General features: G+C 49.6%; 1 long non-coding RNA gene across 1 annotated transcript in view; it reads left to right on the forward strand.

Moving 5' to 3' along the window:
• Window positions 1–5,163: 5,163 nt before the first annotated feature.
• LOC137544003 (uncharacterized) overlaps window positions 5,164–17,042 on the forward strand; it is a 138,116-nt gene continuing 126,237 nt past the window's right edge. Inside the window, exon 1 of the long non-coding RNA XR_011025695.1 lies at window positions 5,164–5,243. This is a non-coding gene — a long non-coding RNA (uncharacterized lncRNA). The remainder of the gene's footprint in view (window positions 5,244–17,042) is intronic.

The following is a 17,042-nucleotide window of genomic DNA, read 5'->3' on the forward strand; positions in this document are numbered from 1 at the left end:
GATCCCGCAGCCGCTGCTCTGGTCTGGACTAGACCAGAGTAGCGGCAGATCCATCCGCGCTGCGACGAGACGGAGGTAAGTTCCGCCCGCCGCTGCCAGCACCCGGACATTAATGGAGGGGACAGCGAGGGAGAGAGAGCAGCTCTCCCTCTTCTCTGCGCTGCTCCCCTCCTGCTGGGGAGGCAGGGAGGGGGACACCTGGCTACCTACTCTGGGCATATATACCCCTGGCTACATCTACTGGGCATATATACCCCCTGGCTACATCTACTGGGCATATATACCCCTGGCTACATCTACTGGGCATATATACCCCTGGCTACATCTACTGGGCACAAATACCCCTGGATACATCTACTGGGCACAAATACCCCTGGCTACATCTACTGGGCACATATACCCCTGGCTACATCTACTGGGCATATATACCCCTGGCTACATCTACTGGGCATATATACCCCTGGCTACATCTACTGGGCATATATACCCCCTGGCTACATCTACTGGGCATATATACCCCTGGCTACATCTACTGGGCATATATACCCCTGGCTACATCTACTGGGCATATATACCCCTGGCTACATCTACTGGGCATATATACCCCTGGCTACATCTACTGGGCATATATACCCCTGGCTACATCTACTGGGCATATATACCCCTGGCTACATCTACTGGGCATATATACCCCTGGCTACATCTACTGGGCATATATACCCCTGGCTACATATACTGGGCATATATACCCCCTGGCTACATGGACTGGGCATATATACCCCCTGGCTACATATACTGGGCATATATACCCCTGGCTACCTACTCTGGGCATATATACCCCTGGCTACATATACTGGGCATATATACCCCCTGGCTACATATACTGGGCATATATACCCCCTGGCTACATATACTGGGCATATATACCCCCTGGCTACATATACTGGGCATATATACCCCCTGGCTACATGGACTGGGCATATATACCCCTGGCTACATATACTGGGCACATATACGCCTGACTATATATACTGGGCACATATTATTCTCCTGGCTACATATACTGGCCATATATACCCCTGGCTACATATACTGGGCACATATACCTCTGGCTACATATACTGGGCACACATATCCCTGCCTACATATACTGGGCACATATACCCCTGGCTACCTGTTCTGTGGACATCTCTACCCCTGGCTACCTGTTCTGGGGACATCTATACCGCTGGCCACCTATTCTGGGGACATCTATAACGCTGGCCACCTATTCTGGGGACATCTATACTGCTGGCCACCTATTCTGGGGACAACTATAGACCTGGGGCTACCTATTTTTGGGGAACCACGTCAGATTGAGTGTATTTTGGAGAACTGCTGCCAGGTGAGAGGTGTCTACCATATTAAGGGGGCATTCTACCTATTTATGTGAAATGCTGTCTATTTATGTGACTCATGACTGCTGAATTTGTCTTGTTGGGGGCCTCATGGTTACTGAATTTGTCTTGTTGGGGGCCTCATGATTTGTTGGGGGCCTCAAGATCGCTGAATTTGTCTTGTTGGGGGCCTCATGATTGCTGAATTTGTCTTGTTGGGGGCCTCATGATTGCTAAATTTGTCTTGTTGGGGGCCTCATGATTGCTGAGTTGGTTATGTTGGGGGTCTCATGATTGCTGAATTTGTCTTGATGGGGGGGGCTCATGATTGCTGAATTTGTCTTGGAACATGCTGGAAGGTACATACTGAGGGAGGGTGGGTGAGCGTGAGCCTGCTAACCTCCATATACATTTTGCTCCACCCATAACCACGCCCACATTTATTATGTGACCACGCCCCTTTTTGGCGCGACCTTGACTTTGGGGGGCGCATTAATAGTCTTTGTCCCCGGGCGCTGAAAACCCTAGCTACGCCTCTGACTGGAGTGGGCATATCATGACATTGAAGGGCTGATATGGTAAGGTGGTTTAAGGCCCAGTGCACACCGAGCGGTTTTAGCAGCGATCCGCCAACCGCATTTGTCTGTGAAAACGCTTGGCTAATGTATATCCATGGGATGGTGCACACCAGCGGTTTGAGGTTTTTAGCAAACCGCAAACGTGCCTCCTGCTGCACATTTGCGGTTTGCAGAAGCGATTCTGCCTCAATGTAAAGTATAGGAAAAATGCAAACCGCTCTGAAAAACGCTAGATCAGAGCAGTTTTCCAGGCGTATTTGTTACAGAAGCTGTTCAGTAACAGCTTTTACTGTAACAATATTTGTAATCTGCTTCACAAAAACGCTCGGCATGTTTAGAAAATGTCTCTAAACATGCCTAGAATCGCTCTGAAATCTGCTCCAAAACCGCTAGCGTTTTGAGGATCTGCTAGCGGTTTTGGTGTGCACTGGGCCTAACAGTTTGATTCATAATCCATTCTGGAGATAAGCACAGTGTGTTTGTAGTGTAAGTGATACAAGAGAAGAGAAGAGAAGTAGAATGGAGGGAGGAAGGGTAGTAGAGGGTCAGAATTGATGACATGGATGAGCAGATATCTATGAGTAGAATAGAGGCTCAGTGGGTACCACTACTGCATTTTAGTGCTGAGTCCTAGGCTTGAACATTGGCCAGGGCAAAATCTGCATGGAGGTTCTGTGTTCAGACACTTCAGACATTTCCTGCATCCTAAAAAACATACTAATAAGTCAACTGGTTTACCCCAAAACAATCCTATATTGAAAATATTAGACTATAACTGTGGTAGGGATTAGACTGTGAGCTCCTCTGAGGACAGTCAGTGACATGACTATGTACTCTGTAAAATGCTTCAGGAGATGTCAGTGCTATATAAATAAACAATAATAATATGGTAGGACATTATACTATGACTATGGTAGGGTTAGATTGTGAGCTCCTCTGAGGACAGTCAGTGACATGACTATGTACTCTGTAAAGTGCTTCAGGAGATGTCAGTGCTATATAAATAAATACTAATAATATGGTAGGACATTAGACTATGACTATGGTAGGGTTAGATTGTGAGCTCCTCTGAGGACAGTCAGTGACATCACTATGTACTCTCTACAGTGCTGCAGAAGATGTCAGTGCTATATAAATACATAATAATAATATGGTAGGACATTAGACTATGACTATGGTAGGATTAGATTGTGAGCTCCTCTGGGGACAGTCAGTGACATGACTATGTACTCTGTAAAGTGCTGCAGAAGATGTCAGTGCTATATAAATACATAATAATAATATGGTAGGACATTAGACTATGACTATGGTAGGATTAGATTGTGAGCTCCTCTGAGGACAGTCAGTGACATGACTATGTACTCTGTAAAGTACTGCAGAAGATGTCAGTGCTATATAAAGTACTGCAGAAGATGTCAGTGCTATATAAATACATGATAATAATATGGTCGGACATTACAGTTTGACTATGGTAGGGATGAAATTGTAAGCTCCAGTGAGCAGTCAGTGACATGACTATGTACTCTGTAAAGTGCTGAAGATGTCAGTGCTACATAAATACACAATAATAGTTCCAAATGCTACTGGCTCCCCTGAAGAGTGCTCAGACTAGTGTACATAGTTGTGCACATTATTCCCCAAGTAGCAGTTGTTTGGTCAGAGAGACCGTGGGAGAGGGAGCATGAGCAGAGGGTGAGGGCAAGCAAAGTTAAGCTCCACACTCACCACAGTGACTGCAACAACACAGGAAGATGGATCCAGCGAGGTGTCCCCTCATGACAAGCGTCCAGCGATTCATCTTCCTGCCAGCGGGTATGTGAGATGTCACGTGACATTACAGGCGCGAACGAGAAGTCAAGCGACCTCAGTACTTTACTTGATCCTCAGTGACGGTCACTTTTCACCACACAACGCTAAGCGATGTCACGACATCGTGTAAATGACTACTTGTCGCTCAAAAAAAAAATTGCTGAACATCGGGAAAATCGTTGGAAAAATCGTGAGGTGGTACATAGCATTAGAGAGAGGGCAAACAGACAGCATTAATGGAAATACATTATTATGCCATCTTCAATTATAAGTAGTGATGGATGTAATTACACACATTGCTTACATGTCCATTATCATTGTTTGAGCTTTAGATGCTGCCCTCCTATTCACTCACGCACAATGAAAGACAAACCTGCAACCCCCACTGTGTCCATTACACACTTCAAACACTGTCCTGTTGAATTCAGGGAGAAGTGCAGGCTGTGTAGGGGAGAGGATCAGATGATCCTACCGCTCCATAGCTAGTCATGGCGATCCTCCTGACATCTAGACATGCAGACATTCTAGCAGAGCACACAGCTGTCTGCAGAGTTTACTGTTTGTTTGTTTGTCTCACTCCCTCTGCAGACTCAGTAACATTTTGGGGTAGGGCGCTGTCGCTGTCTCCTCTGTGGAGGGGCAGAGAACAGCTATAAGCCAGACACCTTCTTCTTAGGGAGTATCTATAATTCTGAACTCTGAATGATTCTTTAGTGACTTAGCAGAAGGCTATTTGTGAAAAGAGCAGAGTAACCAAGCAGCTCAGGGTGACCCAAGCTACTAGGAATGTATAGGGGGATAAAAGGAACCAAATGCCCTCCTACTAAAAAAGCAAAGCTTGGTGTAATTTGCCTTCTTAAAACAGAAGGAAATCTTTTTCTCTCCAGTCCCTTACAACGGTCTTTCAGGACAGGAATTTTTATTTCCCCTTGGACTGACAGTAATTTATTGCGCCTTCCCCATCAAAGCCGCTCCAAGCCGCTGCCTGGGTGGTCAGTAGGTAAAGGCGCCCCTGATTCAATCCCTCTAAACAAATCCATCACAAACCTATTGCACCAACATGTCCAATCAATCAAATTATTTTGATTTATTTTGACCTAAAATTAATCAGAACTATCAATCAGACTGGACAGAAAATTTGCTTTGATTGAGACATAACATGGACAATGGTTGATCAATGGGCCATTGTGTTGCTCTGCATCAGAGAACGCTGTGGTTCAATTAATTTTCAAGAGATTTCCTGCAGAAATGAGTGTGGTAGGGAAACCTACAGATCAGCATGGCTGCAGTTACTGGGCTTACACTTTCCCTTGTTAGGTCTTTCCTGTGCTCCTGCTGCAGTCACTAGATGTCACTACTCTCTGCATACCTCCTGGTCTTCATTGTGATGTTCGTCAGACCGAGAGGAAAGCAAAGAGCAGAGAGGACAGTGACACATAGTGGATGCAGCGGGAGTGCTGGAGAGACCCAATGAGGGAAGGTAAGTCCAGTCACTGCAGCTGCACTCACTGTAGGTTGGGGTGGCAGAGCCAGGGGATCACAGGAGGGGGGCAGTGGTGGAAGGTGAATAGATAAGCTCCATCACTGCTGCTGCGGTGATATGTTGGTCTGTATAAATGAACACAACCAGAGGAGAGCACAGGAGAGGTTTCTGGTGAAGAAGGAGGAGGTAAGAAGTCCGGGCCCCTCCTCCCCGCCGGCAGAGGAGTAGCTATGGGTGGGCAAGGGGGGCATGTGTCCCCGGGCACAGCACTGTGAGGTCGCTCAGCATGGCCATTGCACCCCCACGTGCATAAGAGGTGGCTCGCTGGCTGCCGAGGTGCCACCTGCTTCTCTCCCTCCCTCTGCAGAAGCATTTACAGCAGCAGAATAAGGCTATCTAAAGGGGGCACATCTGGCGATCTAAACAGTGTAAAGGGGGGCACATCTGGCTAAGTAAATGGGCACACATTTGGCTATTTAAAGGGGGGCACATCTGGCTATCTGAATGGGGTAAGGGGGCACATATAGCTATCTAAATAACTTTTGACTCCACCCATGACCATGACCACATTTTGATGTGTGGCCTCGCCCCTTTTTGTCCAGAGGGGGCGCAAAAACTGTCTTTGTCCCCGGGCGCTGAAAACTCTAGCCACGCCTCTGCCCACTGGGCTCGAACGCGAACTTTATGCGAGTTCGACCGCCCCCTATACTACATCATTAGGGTCAACTTTGACCCTCTAAATCACAGTCAGCAGGCACAGGGTAGCCAATCAGGCTACATTCCTTCCTGGAGCCCCCCCCCCTTATAAAACGCAGGCAGCGTCAGCCATTTCACTCACTCATGTGGCTGCAGTAATTAGAGAAGGGAGAGACCCTTGCTGCTGACCTAGGGAAAGCTTAGTTAGGCACTTGTGTTAGGTTTGTTAGGTTGCTCCTTCTTTATGATCTTATTGCTAAAAAGCACTCCTCATCCTCAACAGCTCTTTTGAGAGCAAATGTTGTTCTTGCGATCTATTTTATTTTGTGTGTGTCCCACAGACACTTGTGTTGCATATACAGCCCTCAGTCAGTCACAGCTGCTGCTGGGACCTTGGCCCCTTGGTAATTCCTACTGTGCCACTGCCAGGCCCAGCACATTCAGTGACTACCTGTGTGTGTGACAGCTGCACATTTGTAATTCCAATCACTGCATACCTACCTGTTCAGTGCACCTACCTACCTACGTGACTGCAAGCAGTGCTATATACCAGTCACTGCACCTGTTCACGGTACCTGTGTGTGTGACAGCTGCACATTTGTAATACCAATCACTGCATACCTACCTGTTCAGTGCACCTACCTACCTACCTACCTACCTATGTGACAGCAAGCAATGTTATATACCAGTCACTGCACCTGTTGACGGTACCTGTCTGTGTGACAGCTGAAGATTTGTAATACCAATCGCCGCATACCTACTTGTTCAGTGCGCCTACCTACCTACGTGACCGCAAGCAGTGTTATATACCAGTCACTGCACCTGTTGACGGTACCTGTGTGTGTGACAGCTGCACATTTGTAATACCAATCACTGCATACCCACCTGTTCAGTGCACCTACCTACGTACGTGACCGCAAGCAGTGTTATATACCAGTCACTGCACCTGGTGACGGTACCTGTGTGTGTGACAGCTGCACATTTGTAATACTAGACATTGCATAATTGTTCACAGTACCTGTGTGACCGCACGCTGTGTAATATACCAGTCCGTGCATACCTGTTAACTGCACCTGTGTGACAGCTGCACATTGTATTGTAATACCAGTCACTGCATACCTTTCACTGCACCTGTGTGACTGCACATTGTATTAGTCAAGTCAGTGCATATCTTTCACTGCACCCCTCCCCCCCCCCCCCCGATATGGACAAAACAACAGCCAGAGCCAGAGGCAGATCCAGAGGCAGGCCACCCGGCACCGGCAGGTCTGTTCGAGGTCGTGCTGACGTGATTTCGTGCGGCCCTGGCCCAAAGTATAGTGCTCAGAAGAAGGCACGTCCCATAAAATCCCAAGATTATCAGGACGTGGTTGACTATTTAAATTAACACAGAACACCTCATCTCCCGCAGCCACCAGTGCTACTACAAGCACCATATCCGCTGCATTTGACACTTCGCAAGAGTTATTTGGTGGGGAATTAACTGATTCACAGACATTATTGTTACAACAAGATGAAAGCGCTAAACAAGTTACACCACCTTATATGTCTGAGTTAGGCGACACTATGGACGTGTGAGGAGGATGATGATTAAGCACATGCTGTTGGTGCAGTTTATGAGGTGTCTGAGGCAAGCGAAGCTGGGGAGGATGATTATAATGATTATGATGATACGAATACCACGTGGGTTCCTAAGATACAAGATGACCAAGGGGACAGTTCCGAGGGGGAGTCAGAGAGGAGTAGGAGGAGACGAGTTGCTTAAAGAAGCAGGGGGAGCTCATCTTCAGAAACAGCTGGTGGCAGTGTCCGGTGCCATGTATCGCCACCTATGGACAGCCAGCCAACATACCCTTCAACGTCAGCTGCTGATGCCACCATAGTGCCATCACCTCAGGGGACTCAGCAGACATTTTTTTGTGTGCCTGCCTTAGATCAGTGCAATGCCATCTGTTCTCTCTGCCTCCAAAAATTGAGCCGTGGAAAGTCATGTACGGACAACTGCCTTACGAAGGCACATGGAGAAAAGGCACAAACTGCAATGGTGAAGAGCACCAGAGGAAAAGCAGCACACAGAAAGCAAAGCCACCCTCCTTCTCCTCTTCCTCCTTCAGGTGCATCATCTTCAGCCGCTTTCTCCCTTGCACCTTCACAATCATAGCTACCCTCCTCTACTACGCCTCTCACCTTAAACGGTTCCTGCTCCTCTGCACACAGCAGCAGCCAGGTGTCCATGAGGGAAATCTTTGAGCGTAAGAAGCCAATGTCTGTCAGTCACCCCCTTGCCAGGCATCTGACAGCTGTCTTGGCGAAACGGTTAGCTCGCCAGCTGTTACCATACCAGCTGGTGGCTTCTGAGGCCTTTTAAAAATTTGTGGCCATTGGGACACCGCAGTGGAAGATACCAGGCCGCAATTATTTCTCAAAAAAGGTGATACCCCAACTGTACCATGAAGTTGAAAGGCAAGTGGTGTCATTTCTGGCACACAGCTTTGGGTCAAGGGTCCATCTGACCACGGATGCCTTATCTGCCAAGCACAGTCAGGGCAGGTACATTACTTACACAGCCCATTGGGTCAACCTGGTGACCGCTGGCAAGCAGGGAGTACGTGGCTGTGCAGCAGGCCTACTTGTGACACCTTCACGGCTTGCAGGCAGGCCTGCTGCCAGCTCCTCTCCTCCTGCTACATCCTTTTCGCTGTCGTTGTCCTCCTCCTCCTTGGCTGAGTGGCACCTCTACCGGTGCTGTTATCTCCTCTCCAGCTACACAGCCCCAGCTCCCCAGGGCCTATGCTGCATGCCAGGTACAACGGTGTCACACCATCTTAGACATGTCTTGCCTCAAAGTGGAGAGTCACACTGGAGCAGCTCTCTTGGCTGCTATTATCAAAAAGGTGGATCAGTGGCTGATCCCGCACCAACTGGAGATCGGCAATGTGGTGTGTGACAATGGCAGCAATCTCATTTCGGCTTTGAATTTGGGAAAGTTGACACATGTACCCTGCATGACACATGTGCTGAATCTCATAATTCAGAGATTTGTGTCTAAGTACCCAGGCTTACAGGACATCCTGAAGCAGTCCAGGAAGGTGTGTGGGCATTTCAGGCGGTCTTACATGGCCATGGCACGCTTTGCCACTATTCAGCGGAGAAACAAATTGCCGGTGAGACGCTTGATTTGCAATAGGCCAACTCAGTGGAATTCCACACTCCTGATGTTCAACCGCATGCTACAACTAGTGTTGGGCGAACAGTGTTCGCCACTGTTCGGGTTCTGCAGAACATCACCCTGTTCGGGTGATGTTCGAGTTCGGCCGAACACCTGACGGTGCTCGGCCAAACCGTTCGGCCACATGGCCGAACTAAGAGCGCATGACCGAACGTTCCCCGAACGTTCGGCTAGCGCTGTGATTGGCCGAACGGGTCACGTGGTTCGGACCCGAACGCGCTCTGATTGGCCGAACGGTCACGTGGTTCGGGTAAATAAATACCCGAACCACGTCATATCTCCGCCATTTGTCTGTGGGTTTAGCTTTGGGTAGGCAGGCAGGGTAGTTCGCGCTCCAGCCACGCTAGCCAGGGTCCCCCCTGTCATTGTGTCACTGCTGGGAACAGTAGTACACCGCTTGCTCAGCCACACTATATAGCATTCTGTTTACTGCCACTCTGTGTACCTCGCTCAGCCACACTATATAGCATTCTGTTTACTGCCACTCTGTGTCTGCTGGGAATAGTAGTACACCGCTTGCTCAGCCACACTATATAGCATTCTGTTTACTGCCACTCTGTGTACCTCGCTCAGCCACACTATATAGCATTCTGTTTACTGCCACTCTGTGTCTGCTGGGAATAGTGGTACACCGCTCGCTCAGCCACACTATATAGCATTCTGTTCACTGTTCTGTGTCTGTTTGGAATAGTGGTACACCGCTCGCTCAGCCACACTATATAGCATTCTGTTTACTGTTCTGTGTCTGCTGGGAATAGTGGTACACCGCTCGCTCAGCCACACTATATAGCATTCTGTTTACTGTTCTGTGTCTGCTGGGAATAGTGGTACACCGCTCGCTCAGCCACACTATATAGCATTCTGTTTACTGTTCTGTGTCTGCTGGGAACAGTAGTACACCGCTCGCTCAGCCAGAGTATATAGCATTGTGTTTACTGCCACTCTGTGTACACCGCTCAGCCAGACTATATACCATTGTTTACTGACACTCTGTGTACACCGCTCAGCCAGACTATATACCATTGTTTACTGACACTCTGTGTACACCGCTCAGCCAGACTATATACCATTGTTTACTGCCACTCTGATTCTGCTGGGAACAGTAGTACACCGCTCGCTCAGCCAGACTATATAGCATTGTGTTTACTGCCACTCTGTGTACACCGCTCAGCCAGACTATATACCATTGTTTACTGACACTCTGTGTACACCGCTCAGCCAGACTATATACCATTGTTTACTGAAACTCTGTGTACACCGCTCAGCCAGACTATATACCATTGTTTACTGCCACTCTGATTCTGCTGGGAACAGTAGTACACCGCTCGCTCAGCCAGACTATATACCATTGTTTACTGACACTATATAGCAGACTATATAGCATTGTGTGTACACCGCTCAGCCAGACTATATACCATTGTTTACTGACACTCTGTGTACACCGCTCAGCCAGACTATATACCATTGTTTACTGCCACTCTGATTCTGCTGGGAACAGTAGTACACCGCTCGCTCAGCCAGACTATATACCATTGTTTACTGACACTCTGTGTACACCGCTCAGCCAGACTATATACCATTGTTTACTGCCACTCTGATTCTGCTGGGAACAGTAGTACACCGCTCGCTCAGCCAGACTATATACCATTGTTTACTGCCACTCTGATTCTGCTGGGAACAGTAGTACACCGCTCGCTCAGCCAGACTATATACCATTGTTTACTGACACTCTGTGTACACCGCTCAGCCAGACTATATACCATTGTTTACTGCCACTCTGATTCTGCTGGGAACAGTAGTACACCGCTCGCTCAGCCAGACTATATAGCATTGTGTTTACTGCCACTCTGTGTACACCGCTCAGCCACACTATATAGCATTGCGTACTCTGCCAGTCAGTGTGTATATTGCTGGGATCAGTAATACTCCACTCACCGTCAACCACTATATGAGCTCAACATGAGTTCCCCAGAGACCTCCGCTGTGAGCAGCACTCCCAACAACAGCAACAGCCAACGCCCCACGCAAGCTATAACATCCACCCCAGCAGCCAGTGGTCAGCAGCAGCCCTCCCCGGAGGAGAACGTTGTGTCCATCAGTCCGTCGCCAGAGCGATTAATGAGGGCTGCCATTGAGGAGATGATGGGGCCTGATGTGGAGGAGGAGGTCTGGCTCAGGCCAGCATCCCAAGTTAATGTTGAGGACGATGAGGGGTCTGTGTCTGGGGATGTTGGGGTGGCAGAGGTGGTGGGTGGGTCAGACTCAGGAGAAGAGTTGTATGATGAGGATGATGATCGGGACCATCTGTATGTGCCTCAGAGTCCGACCCCGGAAAACATGTTGTATCGTGTGTTTAGGTACTAAAATCTGCGTTCCCTCCCAGTAGTGTTGGGCGAACAGTGTTTGCCACTGTTTGGGTTCTGCAGAACATCACCCTGTTCGGGGTGACTATATAGCAGACTATATAGCATTGTGTTTAATGCCACTCTGTGTACACGGCTCAGCCACACTATATAGCATTGTGTTTACTTCCACTCTGTGTCTGCTGGGAACAGTAGTACACCGCTCACCCGCCACTGTATAGCATTGTGCTCTGTGTCACTGCTGACAATAGTGGTACACCGCTCACCCACCACTGTATAGCATTTCTGTACTGCCACTGTACTGCTGCCAGTCAGCGTGTACTTTAAGGATAAGTGAAATGAGGAAGAAATCCGGTGAAAGAGGGAGGGGCAAGGGAAGAGGTGTTTCCCCTGACGGTTCACGTACAGGCCACAGGGGAGCACCCAAGAAAACCCACTCAATACTGCCCATGTTGTCCAGGACAACAACCCTCACAGATCCAAAAGAACAGGACCAGATAATTACTTGGATGACCTCTCAAGCGTCCAGCAGTGGGTTAAGCAGCACCAGCACATCACGCACGAGGTCCGAGTCCTCAGCCAGTTAAAGTCTGGGCTTTCTTTGAAGACTGCACTGAGGATGTTACCATGGCGATTTGCAAGGTGTGCAAGACCCGCCTGAGCAGGGGGAAAAGTATTAACAACCTCTCCACCACCAGCATGAGCCGCCACATTCTATCCAAACATCCCACTCTGTGGGCAAACGCGGCAGGACAGGGTACCACCAGCAACACTGCCTCCCTTGGGTTCACCAGACTCACCACCAGACCCGCCTCAGCAGCAGCAGTAGCCCAGCCATTGCGTGGTTCACAACATTCACAAACATCAGACGATGCTGACACTGTCACTTTCCGGACTAGTGCTCTTGAGGTCTCCCAGTGTTCATCAAACACAACAACCAACAGCCCTTCGGTGTGCAGCGCTACGGTTGAGTTGTCTGTCTCTGAGATGTTTGAGCACAAGAGGAAATTGCCAGCAAATGACCCCCGGGCCGTGGCAGTAACAGCCAGCCAGCATAGCCAAGCTTCTGGCCTGCGAAATGCTGCCATATCGAGTGGTGGAGACAAACAGCTTCAAGGGCATGATGTCAGTGGCCATCCCACGTTACGTGGTTCCCAGCCGCTACCACTTTGCGCGCTCTGCAGTGCCTGAGTTGCATGAGCACGTGGTCAGCTAAATAACCCGAAGCTTGAAGAATGCCGTTGCCTGCAAGGTTCACCTCACCACTGACACCTGGACGAGTGCGTTCGGCCAGGGTCGATACATCTCCCTTACCGCGCACTGGGTGAACCTTGTGGAGCCTGGCAGCGATTCCTCACCTGCTACGGCGCGGGTGTTGCCCACGCCGCAAACAGCTGGATAACAACAGCAGCACCTACCTCTCTGACTCCTTCTCCTCCAACGCATCTCAAAGCTGTACCTCATCCGGAAATGCTAACCCAGCACCAGCAGCAGTAGGATCGTGGAAGCAGTGCAGCACAGCTGTTGGCATGCGTCAGCAAGCGTTGCTGAAGCTGATCTGCCTTGGGGATAAGCAGCACACAGGGGAGGAAATTTGGAGGGGAATAAAGGAACAGACGGATTTGTGGCTGGCACCGCTGGACCTGAAACCGGGCATGAAGCTAGACACCTGGCACGAACTGGCAATGTACGCAATAGAGGTGCTGGCTTGCCCGGCAGCCAGCGTTATGTCGGAACGCTGTTTCAGTGCTGCCGGAGGCATCATCACAGATCGGCGTATCCGCCTCTCCACAGAAAATGCAGACCGTCTGACTCAAATTAAAATGAATCAATCCTGGATTGGAAACGACTACGCAACACTCCTGGACCCCAACCAAGTAACATGACCGATGAACATCTGGGATGGTTTAGCGTTTCCGGTCCCTGTTTATTGAACCTCTCATCTGTATTACATTTATGACTGCATGGCGGCAAAAAGCATTGCTGCTATATCCGCACGCTTTTTGTCCTCATGCAAGGCCTGGGTTGTTGTGTCTCACAAAGCGTGGCCTTCTCCTCCTGCGCCTCCTCCTGTTCCATCACGTGTGCTGCTGCTGCTGCTGCTGCTGCTGGGTTACCGTTGCCGGTCCCTGTTTATGGAACCTCTTATCTTTATTACATTTATGACTACATGGCGGTACAAAGCATGCTATCCGCACGCTTTTTGTCCTCATGCAAGGCCTGGGTTGTTGTGTCTCACAAAGCGTGGCCTTCTCCTCCTGCGCCTCCTCCTGTTCCATCACGTGTGCTGCTGCTGCTGCTGCTGCTGCTGGGTTACCGTTGCCGGTCCCTGTTTATGGAACCTCTTATCTTTATTACATTTATGACTACATGGCGGTACAAAGCATGCTATCCGCACGCTTTTTGTCCTCATGCAAGGCCTGGGTTGTTGTGTCTCACAAAGCGTGGCCTTCTCCTCCTGCGCCACCCTCCTCCTGTTCCATCACGTGTGCTGCTGCTGGGTTAGCATTACCGGTCCCTTTTCCTGGAACCTCTTATATGTATTACATTTATGACTGCATGCCGACAAAAAGCATGTTACCTGTGCAAAGAAAACAGACATTTCCCGCATTTAAAAGACAGTTTTCCCTTTGAAACTTTAAAATCGATTTTCTCAAAAACTATAAGCTCTTTTTGCTAAATTTTTTTTCCTCTTGTACCCACTCCCAAGGTGCACATACCCTGTAAATTTGGGGTATGTAGCATGTAAGGAGGCTTTACAAACCACAAAAGTTCGGGTCCCCATTGACTTCCATTATGTTCGGAGTTCGGGTCGAACACCCGAACATCGCGGCCATGTTCGGCCTGTTCGGCCCGAACCCGAACATCTAGATGTTCGCCCAACACTAGCTACAACAGGAGAAAGCCATCAAACAGTATCTCTTCAACTACAGTCAAAGGCCATGCTCTGGGGAGATGGGGATGTTCTGGCCGAAGTACTGGACACTGATGCGAAATGCCTGCAGGCTCATGCGGCCGTTTGAGGAGGTGACAAACCTGATGAGTCGCAGTGAAGGTGCCATCAGCGACTTGATCCCATATGCTTTCTTCCTGGAGCGTTCTGTGTGTAGAGTGGTGGATCAAGCTGTGGAGGAGCGCCAACAGGAACAGGAGCAGAAGGAAGAGTTGTGGGATCAATTCTCAGCAGAAGCAGATGATTCCTCAACACCTGCGGCAGCACAGAGGGGGGGGAAAGAGGAAGAGTTGTGTGGGGAAGAGGAGTCAGATGATGAGGAAGGTGTTGTTTTGGAGGAGAAAGAGGAGGCGGCGGAAGAACAACCGCAGCAGGTGTCGCAGGGGGCTTGTGCTGCTCAACTTTCCCGTGGTATTGTTCGTGGCTGGGGGGAAGAGGAGAACTTAGCTGACATCACTGAGGAAGAGCAAGAGGAGATGGATAGTACGTCTGCATCCAGTTTGTGTAGATGGCGTCTTTCATGCTGTCCAGCCTGTTGAGGGACCCCATATAAAAAAACTCAAGGGGAATGAGCTGTACTGGATGGCCATGCTACTAGACCCTCTGTATAGGCACAAAGTGGCAGAGATGTTTCCAAATCACCAGAAAGCAGAAAGGATGCAGCACTTGCAGAACAAGCTGGCAACTATGCTTTACTATGCGTTTAAGGGTGATGTCACAGCACCACGGAATAAAGGTGCCACTGCCAGTAATCCTCCTCCTCCCATGCCCACACAGGCAAGGACAGGACGCTCTAGCAATCTCATGGTGATGTCGGACATGCGGATATTCTTTAGTCCAACGTCTCGCCTTAGCCCATCCGGATCCACCCTCCACCAACGCCTGTACCGGCAGGTAGCCGACTACCTGGCCTTAAGTGTGGATGTAGACACTGAGCAGCGATGAACCCTTGGGCTACTGGGTGTGCAGGCTTGACCTGTGGCCAGAGCTGTCACAATTTGCCATCCAACTTCCGTCTTGCCCTGCCTCAAGCGGCCTGTCAGAAAGGACCTTCAGCGGAGCTGGAGGCATCGTCACGGAGAAGAGAAGTCGCCTAAGTCACAAAAGTGTTGAGTACCTCACCTTTATCAAAATTAATGAGGCATGGATCCCGATCAGTCACTGTTGTTCTGTCATTGAGCTACCTCAGCCCGGTGACCATATGGGCTTGAAAACCGCCATGGCCTGCACTCTGGCCATGAAGCGCACCAGTCCAGCACGGCCGTCACTGCACAAACAGCTGTTTGCGGTGCGTTACACAGTGAGTTTGGTCTGTCAGTGTGAACCAGTACTCTAATTACACTCCCTGATTGATGTATATGTTACGGCCAGAACCCGAAGTTTGGCCACTTCTAGTTCTGGCCGGCCACTTCGGGTTCTGGCCGGCCAATGCGCGAAGTGGCCGCTGGGCTGCGGCCAATGTTAGAAATGGAATGATTCCTTGAGGTTAATGTATCTTCTGGCCGCAGCGCAGCGGCCAAACGTATAACAACTTAGTGAATTTATTGCAATTCAGCCGGCGGCAATGTAACAATTCAAGCCGCCGGCTTTTTTTTTTCTGCCTCTCTCTCTCCTCTTATGGGCAGCCGGCGGGGACATGCGTGTCCCCGGGAGTCGTTCGTGGCGCCAGGGCAGCAGAGCGGGGAGGCTGCAGACATTGCTTCTGCCAGCACCCGCTCTGCAAGAACAGCAGGATTCCCCTGCCGCGACGAACGACTCCGGGGGGACACGCGTGTCCCCGCCGGCGGTCCATAGGAGAGCGAGAGAGGCGGGGGGGGGGGGGGTTGGAGAGAGAGGCAGAGAAAAAGCCGGCGGCTTGAATTGTTACATTGCCGCCGGCTGAATTGCAATAAATTCACTAAGTTGTTATACGTTTGGCCGCTGCGCTGCGGCCAGAAGATACATTAACCTCAGAGGAATCATTCCATTTCTAACATTGGCCGCAGCGCAGCGGCCACTTCGCGCATTGGCCGGCCAGAACCCGAAGTGGCCGGCCAGAACTAGAAGTGGCCAAACTTCGGGTTCTGGCCGTAACATATACACATGCAAGATGTTTAAAGCCCTTTAGGCCTCCAGTTTAGCATGCAATGAGATTTCTGCCCTTAAAACGCTGCTTTGCGTCAAATCCAGATTTTTCCCCGGGATTTCTGACGTGTATCCCACTCCTCCATGCAAAAACTCAGATGTTAGACCCCTTGAAACATCTTTTCCATCACTTTTGTGGCCAGCATAAATATTTCTAGTTTTCAAAGTTCGCATCGCCATTGAAGTCTGTTGCAGTTCACGAAAATACGCGCGAACCAAACTTTTTGCGTTCGAGGTTTGCGAACCGAAAATCGGAGGTTCGAGCCATCTCTTCTAATGAATTTATTGCTGATTTTTCAGAGGCTTATCAGAAATCATGAAGACACTGGCCAGCTTTGTCATGAGTGAGTCAAAATGAAAAGATCATAGGAAAGGTCATCCTCCCATTTTTTATGTTTCCCTCCAGAGGCTGTGGTTATGTGCAGCCTCAG

Source organism: Hyperolius riggenbachi, chromosome 2, assembly GCF_040937935.1.
Source record: "Hyperolius riggenbachi isolate aHypRig1 chromosome 2, aHypRig1.pri, whole genome shotgun sequence".
Taxonomy (NCBI): Eukaryota; Metazoa; Chordata; class Amphibia; order Anura; family Hyperoliidae; genus Hyperolius; species Hyperolius riggenbachi.